Raw genomic sequence first — 15,387 nt, 5'->3', positions numbered from 1 at the left:
AGGCCTCTTCTGCACATCTTTAAATCCCTCTGTGGTGACTCCACCACTGCCCTGGGCTGGACAACCCTCCCAGCGAAGAAATGGCCTTGAAGGCCCCTTCCAACCCAACCTTCTGAGTCAAAACCATTCCAGGATTCCAGGGGAAGTGCTGAGGAGAGGCAGGACACCAGGAGGTTCATGGCGCTGCTGATCCTGCAGCACCTCCCGTGGCCATGCCACGTCTCCCGCGGTTTTGGCTCCTCTCCTCGCTCTCACATCCAAGCAGAGCTTCGCCCCCTTGGAAATGAGGATGGGGCTTTGCAGTGTGAGTGCTGGAGATGCAGAAAACCCCCCCAAAAAAGGCAAATCCGTCTTTGAGAGGGGTATAGGAATGAGGCCAGGCTGGGACAGACCTGCTCGGGCACATTTCCAGAGGCTGCTCCTGGCACGGGGGTGCCCAGGGAGTCGGCGGCTGTGGGAAACAGAGGGATCAGAGTTTTGAGAGGAGAGACTTAACGCTCCCTACACGACTGGCTCCTTCCTTCTCCCATCTCCCCGCTGTTTGTTTTTGCAAGTATTAATACGCTGGGACTGTTTCCTTTAGCACATGTCGGGGCTGGAGGGGTTCACCGCGGGCTCTGGGATCCGGGTGACCTTGGCCCATCAGGACACCTTCCCAGGAGTGCTCCAGGGAGCCTGACCCACGGCTGCTCCAGCTCCCCACATCCCCGGCGGGAGCCAAAAACCCCCGGCCTGAGCTCCAGGGTGCTGCTGCTGGGGTGGGCAGCAGCGCTGGCTCTTCCCTCTTCCCTCTGGGTTCACCTGGACGTATCCAGCTGCTCCGGGACAGCGCTGCAGGCCCCCCCCCGCCCTCCTCCGTCCTGCTCCTCAACCCTCAGGAGGCAGCAGCTGTCCTGCCAAAAACCCCCGGTAGCTGCTAAACAAACAACTTAATGCGAAGCAGCCTCGGTGGAGAAGGAGCGAACGTGCCCAAGGAAGCGTCGAAGCCATTAAGGAGCCGCAGCAAAGGCAGCACAGCCTGGTACAATTTGCATCTTTTGTTTTAATTAACGTTTCGCTAATGACGTGTGCGTGTAACAAGGCTGGTGATAGGCAGCTTCCGTCTGCCCCCCGGCGTTTGCTCGGAGCCCAAAATGTCAGCCTGCCTGCTTGTCACGGTGGGATTGTTGGGATCGTCCTGGCTCGACGATCCCTGTGGGATCCGGGGAATATTCCACGATGCCCACACCTCACCCTGCTGTCTCTCGCTGGGTTGGTAGCAGCACCGAAATCACGAAACCCAGAGTGTAACTGGGAGCCTCTGGCTCGCAGGGGAGGTTTGGGAGCCGCTCCTGTTTGGCTTGGCTGCCTCTCCTTGACCAGTCAAGCCACCCTTGATCCAGCCGGATTTAAAGCGTCTCCAGGCTGGATGTTTGCAGGCTGATCCTGGAGATTCCCCTTTGCTCTCCCCGTGTTTTCTGCTCTCAGCCCGGGCTCCAGACACGGTGCAGTGACACCTCGGACACGTTCCGTGTGCAGCATCCTGAAAAAAACCCCAAAGAGCCCCGGATTCCTGTGGGCCTGGCACAGGGAGGGACGTGCTGCAGGCCGGCGGGACCCAAAAATAAAGAGGGATGGACGCAGGATCCAGAGGGGATGGTGGGAACCACTGGGACGGGGTGAGAAATTGGAGCCAGGCGGAAAACCCGCGGTGCGGAATGTCGCACACACAAAACCCACGAGGAACAAGTGTCCATAAACACCCCGGGAGGGGGGGTGGAAATCTAAGCAATTAAGTCATTTGAAATGTCAAATAGCCCGTGGACCCCACATTTGGACATGACAGATGAACAAAAACATAGGCATTAAAAATTCCTGAAAACTAACAAAGGAACTATGATTAATTTCCCTCTGTTCCAGGGCAATCGCATTATATACACACAAAGGAGTCATAAAAATTCCAGGATGACGGAACAAAAATCCTTCCAGAGCTCCACAGATAAAATACAACCATACTGGAGGGAGCTGGAATGGTCCAGGGAAGGAGCTCCTAAATATCCCTTTGGATGAAAGACTTATCCCAAAGGATGCAGCTCCCAGGTGACACCTGCTCAAAGAGCTGCTGGGCACAGATGTTGCGTCCCAAAATTTGTCGTGGGGACAAACCCTTGAGGCCCCTGCAAAGAGTCACACGTGGGCTGAGCTGGGCTTTGTGAAACCCCGAGGAATCTGGGGTGCAGTCGCAAACAAACAAGGATGGTGGAAGACCGGGCAGGAAGGAGAGGCAGGGAAAGGAAAAAGGGGGTCAAGATCCTTCTGTGCCAATTTCAAACTCCTGTCGAGTCCCAAGAGCCGGAACTGAGCGATTAGGAGCGAGAGAAAATGAAGGGATAAAGTCAAACCGTTGCCGTCCAAGAGGCAGGCGGCTTCCTTCAGCCCAGAGGAAGATATTCCAAACCAAAACCACAAAGAAAATATCATTCGAGGAGGCCGCAGTGTTGCTCGGTGACTTGTTCATTGGCTTTTTGTGGGATGTTTTTCATCAAATCCGGCTGTGGAGTCTGCAGAATTAATTAAGGGGGGGGGGGGGGGTGCTGAGCGGTGCCAGGGGCTGAGGGGGGTTTAGGGACTGCGAGGAGAAAAATCCCCAGAGAGCAGCAAACGCTAAACCCAGCTGCGATGATCCCCTGGGACAGGCAGCAAGCAGCGATCCCAGCATCCCAGCATCCCAACATCTCCAGGAATGCCGCATCCCGAGCAATGCTGCATCCCGAGCAATCCCATCCTCGCTGGAAGCTGCAGCCCGGCCTGAGGCTGCTCATTATTCACTCCCCCTCTGCTCGGCAGCCCCGAGCGCTGACCCGGCTCCCGGGGAATGGGGGAAAGCCATTCTCGCATCCTAATGGGCCGTGAAACTCCAGCACGCTCGGGGATACCCGGAGCCCTGTGTGGGAAAAAGTGGGAAAAGCTGGAGAATTGAATTTAAAAAAAAAAAAAAAAGAAAAAAAAAAGAAGAGAGAGAGATATTTTATATTTATATATATATATATATAAATATAAAATGGGTGGGGATTATGGCAAAAACGGTGCGAAACGCCGAAAAAAAAAAGCAAAAAGAGAGAGGCGTGAGACAGGGGTGGCAGCGGCGCTGCCGTGTGTCCCCGCGCTGTCCCCGCCTGGCCCTGGCAGGTGACGGCAGCGGCTCTGCCTCGCTCTTTCCCCATTCCAAACCCCGATTTTCCAGCCAGGAGAGGTGTGCCGGGCCAGAGCCATGGCAACTCTTACACAGAGCGTCAACAAAAATCAGCTCAATAATGACTTTCTCCTTGAAATCCCCGGGGGATGGGGGAGGCTCCGGGCCGGCTCTGCCGGCCATTTAAAAAAGGCTTTAAATATCTTTATTTTCGGTGGATGTTGAAAAGGAGCTGAGGGGAGACCCTGCTCCAGCTCAGCCACATCCCAGCCTGCGGGAGGAAGAGCAAAATCCGGGACAACACAAATCCGTGGATGTCCCATTCCCCGCCCTTGAGCTGCCTCAGCCCCTCCGCACCAGCTAAAAGCAGCTGGATCTTGGAACCCAGCCTGGATAGGTGGCAGAGGGACACCTTGGATTAATCCTGTACTTTTTTTGTTTGCCGTTCAGCTTGAAAAAAAAAAAAAATTCAACCCAAATCCAGTGGTTTCCAAAAACTCCTTTTAAAATTTTTTTTTCCTCCTTTGATAATGGAAAACTTCAGCTCGGAGGCAGCTCTCTGAGCTGGATGGGAAATTCTCCTGCGGGGGGAAAGAGTCCTCCACCTTCCTCCCAGCAAAGACAACCCTCCCGCCTCGCCACTCAGCAGGGACTCAATTACAGATATGAGGCTGACCCAGCTAAAAGAAGAGTTTGACACGAAACTGGGAACCTGCCAAAACAGAACAAAAAAAATCCTAATTGAAAGTGGTTCCTGCCACGGGGGTCTGCGCCCGGCGACCCCTCCTCTGTCACCGTGAGTTACGAGCTGAGGCAGAGGAAATCTCATCCGATTTTTTTTTTTAAATTCCCTTTTCCTCCTGCCTGGGCTGAGCCCTGGGGTGCAGGAGAGAGGTGGCTCTGCCTTTTTTTCCACATCCATCTCTTTTCCTCGGAGCCACACGCTGGATTTATGAACAGATTCATTTTTTTATTTTTTTTTTTTATGAACAGATTCAAAGTTCAAGCTCTAATAAACCGAGTCCCCAAAAGCAAAGTCGAGGCGGAGGAACAGATGGGGTTTCCAGAACCTTCCTCCCTGTGTCCTCATCCCGACGGGATGTTTGCAAAGGATGGGGACACGGAGATTTTGGGAGGGCTGAGAGAACAGACGCGCCGTCACACCGCCGGTGCTCCCACACACCTGCATTTCTCCCGCTTCCACCTGAGCTTCTGAACCGCCCCCCCCAAAAAAAATCCCGAGGATTTTGCCCGGGGCTGCGCTCCGGAGCTGTCCCAGCCACCGTTCAGCCTCCCGCCTGCCGCCGGGATATCTCCGCGGGGTCGTTTCACACCTCCTCGGGCGTTAAGGTCACGCACCAGATGTTCCCCATCAGCGGCAGATCCAAGGACATTTTACACCGGATTCCAGCAGCCAAATCTCCCTCGTTCTCCCTGAGGCGAGTGATCCTTGTTCCCGGAGCGGCGTCTGCCTGGGGAAGGGATAAATGCTCATGCACAAGGAGCGGGATCCGTGGGATCCAGAGCAGAGCTTCGCCTTCCCGAGGTCTTCTTCCAAAATATCTGCTGGCTCTGGGGAGAGGGCTGACCCCCAGGACCCCCAGATGCCCAAACTCCTTGCACTGCCCATCCTGGCAGAGCAGGGATGCTCAGGGGGTCATCTGAGCCTTCTGGATTCCACAAGGAATGTCCCGGCTCCTCCTTTTGGAAAGAACAATCCTTGTTCTGCCACCCCCAACCCGCAGGGATCTGCTCTTCCAGCTTCATCCCCGCGCTGCAACCACAGAGGGACAAATCAGAGGGACAGGACGGATCTGTGACCCACAGGAACGTCCAGGGGAGAAGAACTTCAGGTGATTTCCTCGGGAATTGGTGTCATTCCTCCTGGCAAAGCGGGATGGGAGGCCTCACCCGCCCCTGGGGGCTCAGCCCAGGAGCTCTGCTCGCTCCTCCCTCTCCATCACATTCCAGGGCAGGTAAAATCCTTCCCAAAACCCGGGCTCAGAGCGGGGCCATCCCACACTCCGGAGCCGCCCTGTGACTCCAGCTGAAGGTTTGCAGCTGGAGCTGCCGGCACAGCCCGGCTTCCGACTGCTGCCAGTGCTGGGAGAGCTGCTGGGCCTTCACTTCAAAGCTTTTGTATTAAAAAAAAACCCCTCCGCCACGGAAATGGGGATGCCTGGAACTTCCAGATGCCTGGCAGGGCTGCAGATAAAAACATTTGGATCCTTTGGCTGGCCGGGGGCGTGAGGGAAGCTGTGGATATTGTGGCAACGTGTGGAAGCAGCAGAGCGGAGCAGAGCCTCGCACACGGGGCAGGTCTTGCACCAGAGGGGTGGGAAGAGGTGGAGAGAAGCACCTGGAGCATCAGGATAGAGGAATCAGGGACACCTTCCACTGTCCCAGGTTGCTGCAAGCCCCACCCAAGCCGGCCTTGGACATTTCCAGGGATCCAGGGGCAGCGGCAGCTGTGCCAGGGCCTCACTGTGAAAAGCTCCTTCCTCACATCCACCACCAGCGGACCCTCCTGTGGCTCCTGCCTGCCCTCGGGGGCACAGGAACGGGCTGCTGCCAGTCCACAGAGAGGCGGGACACAATGGATTCCCTGAAATCCCCCACAGGAGCCGAGCCAAAGCCACCTGCCCCCGGGCCGCGCGCAGCGGGAGCTGTTATCTCCCTCCTGAATGTGCCTCTGTTCGCGGAGCTGGGGCCCAGGAGCCCGGCACAGCCAAGCCCTCCCCGGCTGGGACAGGGAACCCACCCCACTGCTGCCCCCGGGGTTTTGGGGACACTGGGAATACTGGGGCAGCACACTGGGAGCACTGGGGCACCACTGGGAATGCTGGTGCAGCACTGGGAGCACTGGGGGAGGACTGGGAGCGCTGGGGCAGCACGCTGGGAGAGCTGGTGCAGTACTGGGAGCACTGGGGCAGGACACTGGGAGCACTGGGGCAGCACTGGGAATGCTGGTGCAGCACTGGGAGCACTGGGGGAGGACTGGGAGCGCTGGGGCAGCACACTGAGAGAGCTGGGGCAGCACTGGGAGCACTGGGGCAGGACACTGGGAGCACTGGGAGCACTGGGGCAGCACTGGGAATGCTGGTGCAGCACTGGGAGCACTGGGGGAGGACTGGGAGCGCTGGGGCAGCACACTGAGAGAGCTGGGGCAGCACTGGGAGCACTGGGGCAGGACACTGGGAGCACTGGGAGCACTGGGGCAGCACTGGGAATGCTGGTGCAGCACTGGGAGCACTGGGGGAGGACTGGGAGCGCTGGGGCAGCACGCTGGGAGAGCTGGGGCAGCACTGGAAGCACTGGGGCAGCACTGGGAGCACTGGGGAAGGACACTGGGAGCACTGGGGCAGCACTGGGCCTGCAGTGGGAGCATTGGGGCAGCACTGGGAGAGCTGGTGCAGGACACTGGGAGCACTGGGGCAGCACTGGGAATACTGGTGCTGCACACTGGGAGCACTGGTGCAGGACACTGGGAGCACTGGGCCAGCACTGGGAGCACTGGGGCAGCACTGGGAGAGCTGGTGCAGGTCACTGGGAGCACTGGGGCAGCACTGGGAGCACTGGGGCAGCACTGGGAGAGCTGGTGCAGGTCACTGGGAGCACTGGGCCAGCACTGGGTATACTGGTGCTGCACACTGGGAGCACTGGTGCAGGACACTGGGAGCACTGGGAATACTGGTGCTGCACACTGGGAGCACTGGGGCAGCACTGGTGCGGCACTGGGAGCACTGGCGCTGCAGCAGGGACAGGTGACCATCCCCAGGGTCACCTTTGGAGGGGATTTACCCTCCTGATTCACCCTCTGGACACGACATTTTAATTAAATGATCTGGCGTTTTAATCCACACATTTGCATTAAAAAGGCTCCACCCAGAAAGGCAACTGAGCAGGGAAAAATGTGGGGTTTTTTCCATATTTATACCTCAAAAAGTAAGAAAAAAAAAGGGAAGAATTTAAGATCCAGCCTTTTCCATCCCGCTGGGCTGGCATCCACCTCCCTCTCCTGCCAAAGCAACCCTGCACACCAACTCCCCAGCCAATAAATCCTCTTCCTCATTAAACATTGCGGGGTCTCAATTAATTAAATGAGCACAACAAGCACAGTCCCTTCAGCAATTAGAGAAGTGGCTGAGTAATTAGATGGAATGTTAATTCAATTTCCAGGAGAGGAGGGTGGGAGGAGGGGGAAGAAAAAGGAAAGGAGCAAATGAGATTATGTTTAGATGAGAGGGGAAATCAAAAGTCACTTAATCACGGGGCAATTAAAGTTCCTCGAATTATGCACTTGGAAAAATAAACCCTGGAAGGACAGGACCACCGGTGTGTGTTGGGAATGATCCTCATCCAGGTAAAAACTCCACGTGGGGATGGATTTGTGTGACACCCAGCCCGGCCTGGCCTTGCCTTTCCCCTTCATTAGGGGAAGGAGAGGAGGATTTTCCCCCTCCAACCGCGGCTCCGTCCTGCCCGTGCCTGCAGATAATGCTCTTATCAGCCTCCCTCAGCCCAGGCAGATCAGCCCTGCAGCTCGGGGAGAGCAGGGCTGGCACTGCAGGGCAGGGAAATGTGGGGTCACTCAGCAGCGCCGGGCTGCCAGCAGCACATCCCGCCTGCCCCGCGCCCTCACCGAGGGTTGTCTCCTCTCTGAGGGTTTTTTATAGGTCCTTCTCTGGTTTAAATGTGGTTTTTCAGGTCCCTTTCTGGTTTAAATGTGGTTTTTCAGGTCCCTTTTCTGGTTTAAATGTGAGATTTTTTGGTCCCTTTCTGGTTTAAATACGGGGGGTTTTAGGTCCCTTTTCTGGTTTAAATGTGGGGGGTTTTAAGCCCCTTTTCTGGTTTAGATGTGCCTTTCCAGGTGTTCGGAGCATCAACAGGTACCAGGTTTCACCCTCCTGTCAATGTCAACCCAGGGCCCACCCGAGGGTTTCGCTGCTGAGATCACAGAAAATTCACGTTTTGGGCATAAAAAAGGGGGAAATTCCCACTTCACCCCCCAAACCCCTCCACACTGTGGAGGTGGGGGGGACACTCAGCACCAAATCTGCCTGAGAGCTGCCACCCCCATAAAATCTGTGGGGCCGGAGCCCCCCAAACCCTTTTCCCTTTCCCGAACCTGCCTTTCAGGGCGTGGGCTCCCCATTCCCAAACCCTCCTGCCCGGCTCGGGGTTTGGGTGCCAGGCTCCGTGGGCACCGTGAACTCAGCTGGCGGTGGCCTCCTGCCTTATCCCAGCCCGCGGCGGGGCTGGGAGATAAAGGCAGGTTTTGTTGGGATTAATTAGCGCCGGCGTGGCAGAGCTGCCGCCTGCCAAGGGCTGACAGGCGGCTTAATTAATCCGCTCACCGCTGTCACTTGGAGACGGCTGGCAGGAGCCCTGGAGAGGAGCGGGGAGCCTCGGCAGCGCGGAAAAGCCGGTGGGGACAAGGATGGAGGGAGATATTTTGCTCCCCGATGATGTTTTTTTGGGTTTGTTTTTTTTTTCCTCCCCTTTTCCCTGGCATCAAACCTCCTCCTGCTGCTCCGGAGCTACGCCGATCTTCAAACGTGAGAATTCCTCGGGCTGCGGAGCTGCAGGACACAACCTCTCCAGCATGGAAATAATAATAAAAAAACACCTTTGGGAGCACGGCAGGGGTTTTGGGAGGGTGAAACGGGGAGTCAGAGCCCCCGCGGCGCTCTGGGGAAGCGGCAGAAGCTTTGCCAGCGCCGCAAGCCTGATTTTATTCCAGCCGAGGAGTGTGAAATAAAGCAGAGCAGGAGCCTGGTGCGAGCAAAAAAAAAAAAAACAACCCAAAAAAAACCAAATCAAAAAACCCCAATGAATTCCACTCCCCGCAACTCGCTGGATTTTAATTAGGATGTGCTGCTGCCTTCACAATGATCCAGGAGAGGGGGGAAGGAAAATATCCTGATTTCCCAACCAAACAGCTGGGTTGGAATGTTGGGAGCGAGTGGAGGTGGTGGGAGCTCGGAGCGCTGGGCTGGGGGACACTGAGACCTCCCCAGATGTTCCCAGATATTCCCAGATATTCCCAGATGTTCCCAGACGTTCCCAGCTGGGGCCGTGGCACGGGCAGGGCTGGCAGCTCCCCGTGCCAGCGGGGGCAGGTGTGCAGGAAGGATTGTTGGCTGTGACAGGTACGGGCTTGTTCCAGGGAGAAAAGAGCATCGGGAGAGGCGGGACTGAGCCTCGGGGAGGGCAGGAAAAAATCAGGGAGGGCTGAGCAGCAGTCAGGAAAAATAAGGGGGAAACTGGGATGGATGGATGGATGGATGGAGAGAAAATGGGAATTAAATGTAGAACAGGCTGGAAACCAGCAAGGAGTGAGGATGGAGCCCTTCCCATTCCCTCCCTGGCTCCGCAAACTCCTCCCTGCAAATCCCGGCCTGGGGACAGCGACAGCCAGACCTCTGTCCCTCCAGGTCTCCTATCCCCACGCCCAAAAAATCCCACTTGGATTTGGTGGATTGCATCAAGAAGGAAGGAGGCTGCCTCTGGAACAGAGGGAGTTCCAGTCACTCCCAAAATCTGGCTCTGCTGGGTGCTGCCCAAATTTAAAGCGCACCAATAAAATCTGGGATGAAGCACGCGAGCCGACATAATGTCAGGGATTAGGTGGATTAATTAAAACGAGGTGAGTAAGTGTATAGTGAAGCTATTTATTATGAATTATTTCTTTATAATGAATAAGCTTTGGATCTGCTAAGTGGGGCTTAGGTTGGCCTCCAGGCTGGGCTGCTCCTGCCTGGGCACAGGGGAGAGGCCTGAATCCCTCCCTTGCCCTGTTCCGCAGCGGGATCATCCCCAGGAATCTGGGATGGGAACCTGGAATTTGGCAGGGAAGAGGCACAGGTTGGTCCACGGGACGACGAGCTCAGGATTCCTGGAAGTGTCCAAAGCCAGGCTGGAGCAACCTGGGAAGTTGTGGAAGTTGTCCCTGCCCACGGCAGGGGTGGCACTGGACGTTCCTTAATGTCCCTTCCGACCCAAACCACTCCATGATCCCGTGGTATTCCATAAAACTCGCTCAGAGATCCCTTCCAGCAGATCCTAACACCCCAAAAAGGGAGCAAAAAAGGGAATATTTTTTATTCTTAATGCAAAGCTATCCATCCTGGCCGTGCAGAATACCCACAGAGATCCCAATCCCTTCTCCCTGGGCTGCTCCCAGGGCAGGACAGCGAAAAATTCACCGTTTTCTCAAGTTTTGTCCACATCCTCCGGGGGTAAAATTCACCATTTCCTCAAGAGTTTTGTCCACATCCTCCGGGGGTAAAATTCACCATTTCCTCAAGAGTTTTGTCCACATCCTCCGGGGGTAAAATTCACCATTTCCTCAAGAGTTTTGTCCACATCCTCCGGGGGTAAAATTCACTATTTCCTCAAGAGTTTTGTCCCATCCTCCAGGGGTAAAATTCACTATTTCCTCAAGAGTTTTGTCCCATCCTCCGGGGGTAAAATTCACCATTTCCTCAAGAGTTTTGTCCACATCCTCCGGGGGTAAAATTCACCATTTCCTCAAGAGTTTTGTCCACATCCTCCGGGGGTAAAATTCACCATTTCCTCAAGAGTTTTGTCCACATCCTCCGGGGGTAAAATTCACCATTTCCTCAAGAGTTTTGTCCCATCCTCCGGGGGTAAAATTCACCATTTCCTCAAGAGTTTTGTCCCATCCTCCGGGGGTAAAATTCACCATTTCCTCAAGAGTTTTGTCCCACCCTCCGGGGCGAGGGGGTTCCGCAGAAGTTGCACAACCCCTGCTTGCCCCGGGGGATGCTGCTGCCCTTCGCTGTTTATTTGCTTAGCAGCAATTAGAGCAGCGTAATTACAACCAAGCGCCGGGTTTACATAAAGAAATCACTTCGCTCTGGCTTCTGGGCGCCCCTGCTCCGCCAGCCACGCGCCAAGAAAAACCTCGGGAAGCTCCCAAAAAACCTCGGGAGGGCAAAAAACAAAACAAAAAATCAAACGTGACACCTCAGGAGCGCAAAAAAAATCAAACGTGACACGTTCAGGGGGGCCGGGAGAAAATGGAAAATAGGAGGGGAAAAAAAAACCCCACCGGGGTCAGGATTCCCTGAGGATGAGTGGCTGGGGATGGGGATTTGGGAATGCTGCCAAGGGGACGGGATGGATCCACCGCACCTTTCAGTTGGTAATTAAGGGGCGGGCAGCCGGCAATGAATGGGTTTGGACATGTGGGAATGGTGTGATTATTCCTTCTTTCCAAAGCCAGGCGTGTCGGTGCGGGATCGGGATTTGGGTAGGGTGAGGATGTTGCGGCATCTGGAGGGGTTGGGTAAGGACAGGTTAAAAAATCAGCGCGGAGACACCAGAGCATCCCGAGTTTTTCCTCCTTTCCCCGCAGCAGCCTGGCTTGGCTTTGCTCCCGAGAAATCAAAGGAAAGGCTGTAAGTATTAGGTTGATTTTTCTGAACAATTCCCCCCTTTGAGCTTTTAAATAAGACCCAGGTTTTCGAGTAAGCGCAGGGCAGGGCAGCTGAAGACAGCAGCGAGGGGAAGAAAAAAAAAAAAAAAAAAAAAAAACCAACCACTTTTCATCCACCAAAGAACTGGGATGAAAATATTTACATTTTCTTCCTCTGTTTTTTCAAGGCTTAGTTAGAAAAAAAAAAAAGGTTTTCATTCGGGAAAGCAGCTTCTCTGCAATTTTAAGGGGGAGGAAAAAAAAAACCAAAAACAAAAGTCGATTGACCTTTTGCAAAATTCAGTAGGTGAAATGAGGCCAGGAACTAAAAAAAAAATAATAAAAAAGAAACTGTATTTAAAGTCAGGTGCTTTGAGAAGCATTTGGGGAGAAAAGCAGCTGGACTCGGAGGTTTTTCACTGCACAGCCTCGTCCCAGTCCCTTCTTGGCCTTCAGATAAAAAACTAATCTGATTTTCTTTTTGGCAGATCTATGAAAGTCAGAAGATCATGGACTAATTATTATTATTATTATTATTATTATTATTATTATTATTATTATTATTATTGTTACTGGGGAGGGCTAAACCTCCCTCCTTAGTCCTCTCTCTTCTTCCTTTCCCTCAGGATTCACAAATTAAGTGTTTCTTAATTCCTTGTGCCCCTCCAAAGACCCTGGGCCCAAAGGAGCTGGAAAATGCAGCTCTGCTCCATCCTGTCCTGCCAGACAAGGTGGAAGAGAAATTTTCGAGAGAATCAAAAGAGATTCAAATTTGCAGAGCTGAATGCAAACAAAATAGTTCAGTTTGGCCTTTATTTGGTCGGTTCCGGAACAAATTTCGGAAAAACAAAACAAACAAAAGGAAGAAAAAAAAAAAGTGCTAAAAGATTTGTTTGGAAACTAAGAGTGAAAAAGACAAAAAAATTTAAAAATAAAAATCTAAATGAAAAAATAATAAAAAGCATGAAGTTAAATCAGGTATCATGTTCATATCTTATTTTGTTTGCCTTCAGCAAAATTCCCTGTTTCCTTCCGCCTGGGCCAGGTCCCTGCTGGATTCCCCTGGATCCCAGGAGCTCCTGGGTTTTCCAGATCCCAGAATTTCCCCCTTGGGCAGCCAGCGGGTCGAGCTTTGCTGTTCCCAGGGATTCTTTTTGGGGGGATGGGGGAGGATGTAAATAGGATGAAGGAGGCAGGAAGAGCTCCAGGGAGGGGATGTCTGTGAGGGGCTGCCTCAGGAGAGCACTCGCCTGGGCTGCTCTGGGCTCTGCGTGTCCCCAGAGGTGGTGACAGGCTGGGCCTGGCTGCTGGCAGCCACCAGGAACCGCTCCCAGCTCGGGGGAGATCGGGATGCGTTCACAGAATCGTGGAATTGGGGAATGGGTTGGGTTGGAGGGAGCTGAAATCCCACCCAGTGCCACCCCTGCCATGGGCAGGGTCACCTCCCGCTGTCCCAGGCTGCTCCAGCCCGGCCTTGGGCACTGCCGGGGATCCAGGGGCAGCCAGAGCTGCTCTGGGAATTCCATCCCAGCCCCTCACCTCCCTCCAGGGGAGGAATTCCATCCCGATATCCCACCCAGCCCTGCCCTCTGGGAATCCCATCCCATCCCATCCCATCCCATCCCATCCCATCCCATCCCATCCCATCCCATCCCATCCCATCCCATCCCATCCCTCCTTCCCGGGAGGAATTCCATCCCGATATCCCACCCAGCCCTGCCCTCTGGCAGCAGGGAGCCATCCCCCCTTGTCCTGTCACTCCATTCTCTTGTAAATCTCCCTAAAATTTCGCATAGAAGTCGCACAATTTGTGTTTTAAGGGAAGACATCCCCAAATCCTTCTCTCCTCCCTCTCCAGAGTCACCTTTGCCCTGGAAGAGCCCGGCCTGGGGTGCTGAGCCCAGCTCTGAGCAGGGAGCAGCAGCTCCGAGTCCCACAGGAGCTCCCGTGGAGCCAGCAGGGATGGATGGATGGATGGAGGGAAAACAGGGATTTTATCAGGTGTTCACACCCCAGGAATGTCGTAATTCACCCCCAGACAGTCGCTGTGGTGTGAGGCCGGCTCAGAGGAGGAGCAGGACGAGCCCCTCCAAGGTTTGGGGTTTGTTGGTTGTACCCAAAGGTAACAGCAATTGGGAAATAAATCAGGACAGCTGATCCCACCTGGAATTCTCAACCAGCAGAACCAGTCAGGACATGACAATCAGAGCTTGGGGAAAGGGTTGGGGAAAGGCAAGGAGAAAAATGAGGACTCTGTGAGGGCACAGCGTGTCCATGGAAGCTGCGGCTGCCCCATCCCTGGAAGTGTCCGAGGGCTCCAGGTTGGATGGAACAACCTGGGACGGTGGAAGGCGTCCCTGCCTTTTGGAATGAGATGAGCTTTAATGTTCCTTCCGAGCCAAACCGTTCCGGGATTCTGGGATTGCACAACTCCTGCCCCAAAAGCCCTGCGCTCCCCAGACCCTTTGGGGTTTTGGTGGCCCTACCTGCAGCAGCAGGGAGTCCTTCCTTCCCCGTGAATTTTATCCCCTCACTCAGATCTCCCTGGATCCCTGGGGCAATCAGCCACAACCACGCAGGGTGAAGGAATGAAAATCGTTTCCTCGCAGCTCAGAGGCAGCAGGTTCTCTCACTCCCGGGTGTCCCAGGCACGGGGACACAGCCGGGAGGATTCTCCCACTCCTCCATCCCTTCCCTCCCTCTCCCTTTCCCCCAGCGCGGATCGTTCCCTCGGGCTGGGAGCCAGAGCTCATCTCCGGAGGATACATTTTTAGACAGTTTACAGAATCCGCCTTCCTGCGTTTTTTTAAATCTCATCTCTGGGCTCCTTTTGTTTCCCGTCACCTGGAAGGGAGGTGTGAGCGGAGTCGGTGTCCCCGGGTGACTCTGGGGCGGGCAAATCCCGGGCTTTGGAAGGAGACAAAAACCAAACACCCCCAGGGCTCCTCAGCCTTGGTTTGTGGTGGGACAGGGCAGGAGCACAAACAGGAACCACAAACACTGCAGGGACACCCTGGTGTCACTCTGAGGCTGCTGTGACATCCTGGGATGTCACCCCAGGGCTGCTGAGGGGGTGTCGGCGTGTCCCCACCGGGCTCCTCCTGCCAGGCAAGCCCGGGACAGGTGGGACACAAAGGCTGCTCTGTGTCACCTCCTCCCGAGCCGGGCACGGGAGGGGAACCTGCTGGGGGCTCCCCCAAGGCAGGAATCCCGTGTTTGGCTTCTCTTCCGAACTGCTGGAGAGAGAAATCTGGGAGGTGACAGCGTGCCTGGGCTGTGCCCTGCTCGCTCCTCTCTTCACAAGTGTAGTTTTCAGCACTTCAGGACTCCAGCACTTCAGGACTCCAAAACTCCAGGACTCGAAAACTCCAGAACTTCAGAAATCCAAAACTTCAGAACTTCAAAACTTCAGAACTTCAGGAACTCCAAAGCTTCCTTAAACTCCAAGTTTTCCACCACGTGACATCGCACACTTCTGCCCAAACTCCACACCCACAACCCCAGTGCTATCACTCCATTTTGGAAGCCTTTTCCAACGGTCAATGCAGCATTTCCTTGGGGGATCGGCAGAGAAAAGCTGAAATTCTCAATGCCCAGGGCTCCAACAGCCCTGGCACAAGGAGGAGCCCTGCGAGGAGCTCCGGAGCTCCATCCTGGCTCTTTGCTGTGCACAGGGCAGGAGGTTGGGTGGCAGCCACCAGAGCTTGTGCTGTGCCCGTTTCCTCCCCTGGCACTCGGGGCCGGGCCCTCGGGCCGATCCTGGCTGCTGTAA

This window comes from Chamaea fasciata, unplaced genomic scaffold (genome assembly GCF_029207755.1).
Source record: "Chamaea fasciata isolate MVZ Bird 193981 ecotype frontalis unplaced genomic scaffold, bChaFas1.0.hap1 SCAF_28, whole genome shotgun sequence".
Taxonomy (NCBI): domain Eukaryota; kingdom Metazoa; phylum Chordata; class Aves; order Passeriformes; family Sylviidae; genus Chamaea; species Chamaea fasciata.
Note: the sequence above shows the minus strand (reverse complement) of the source record.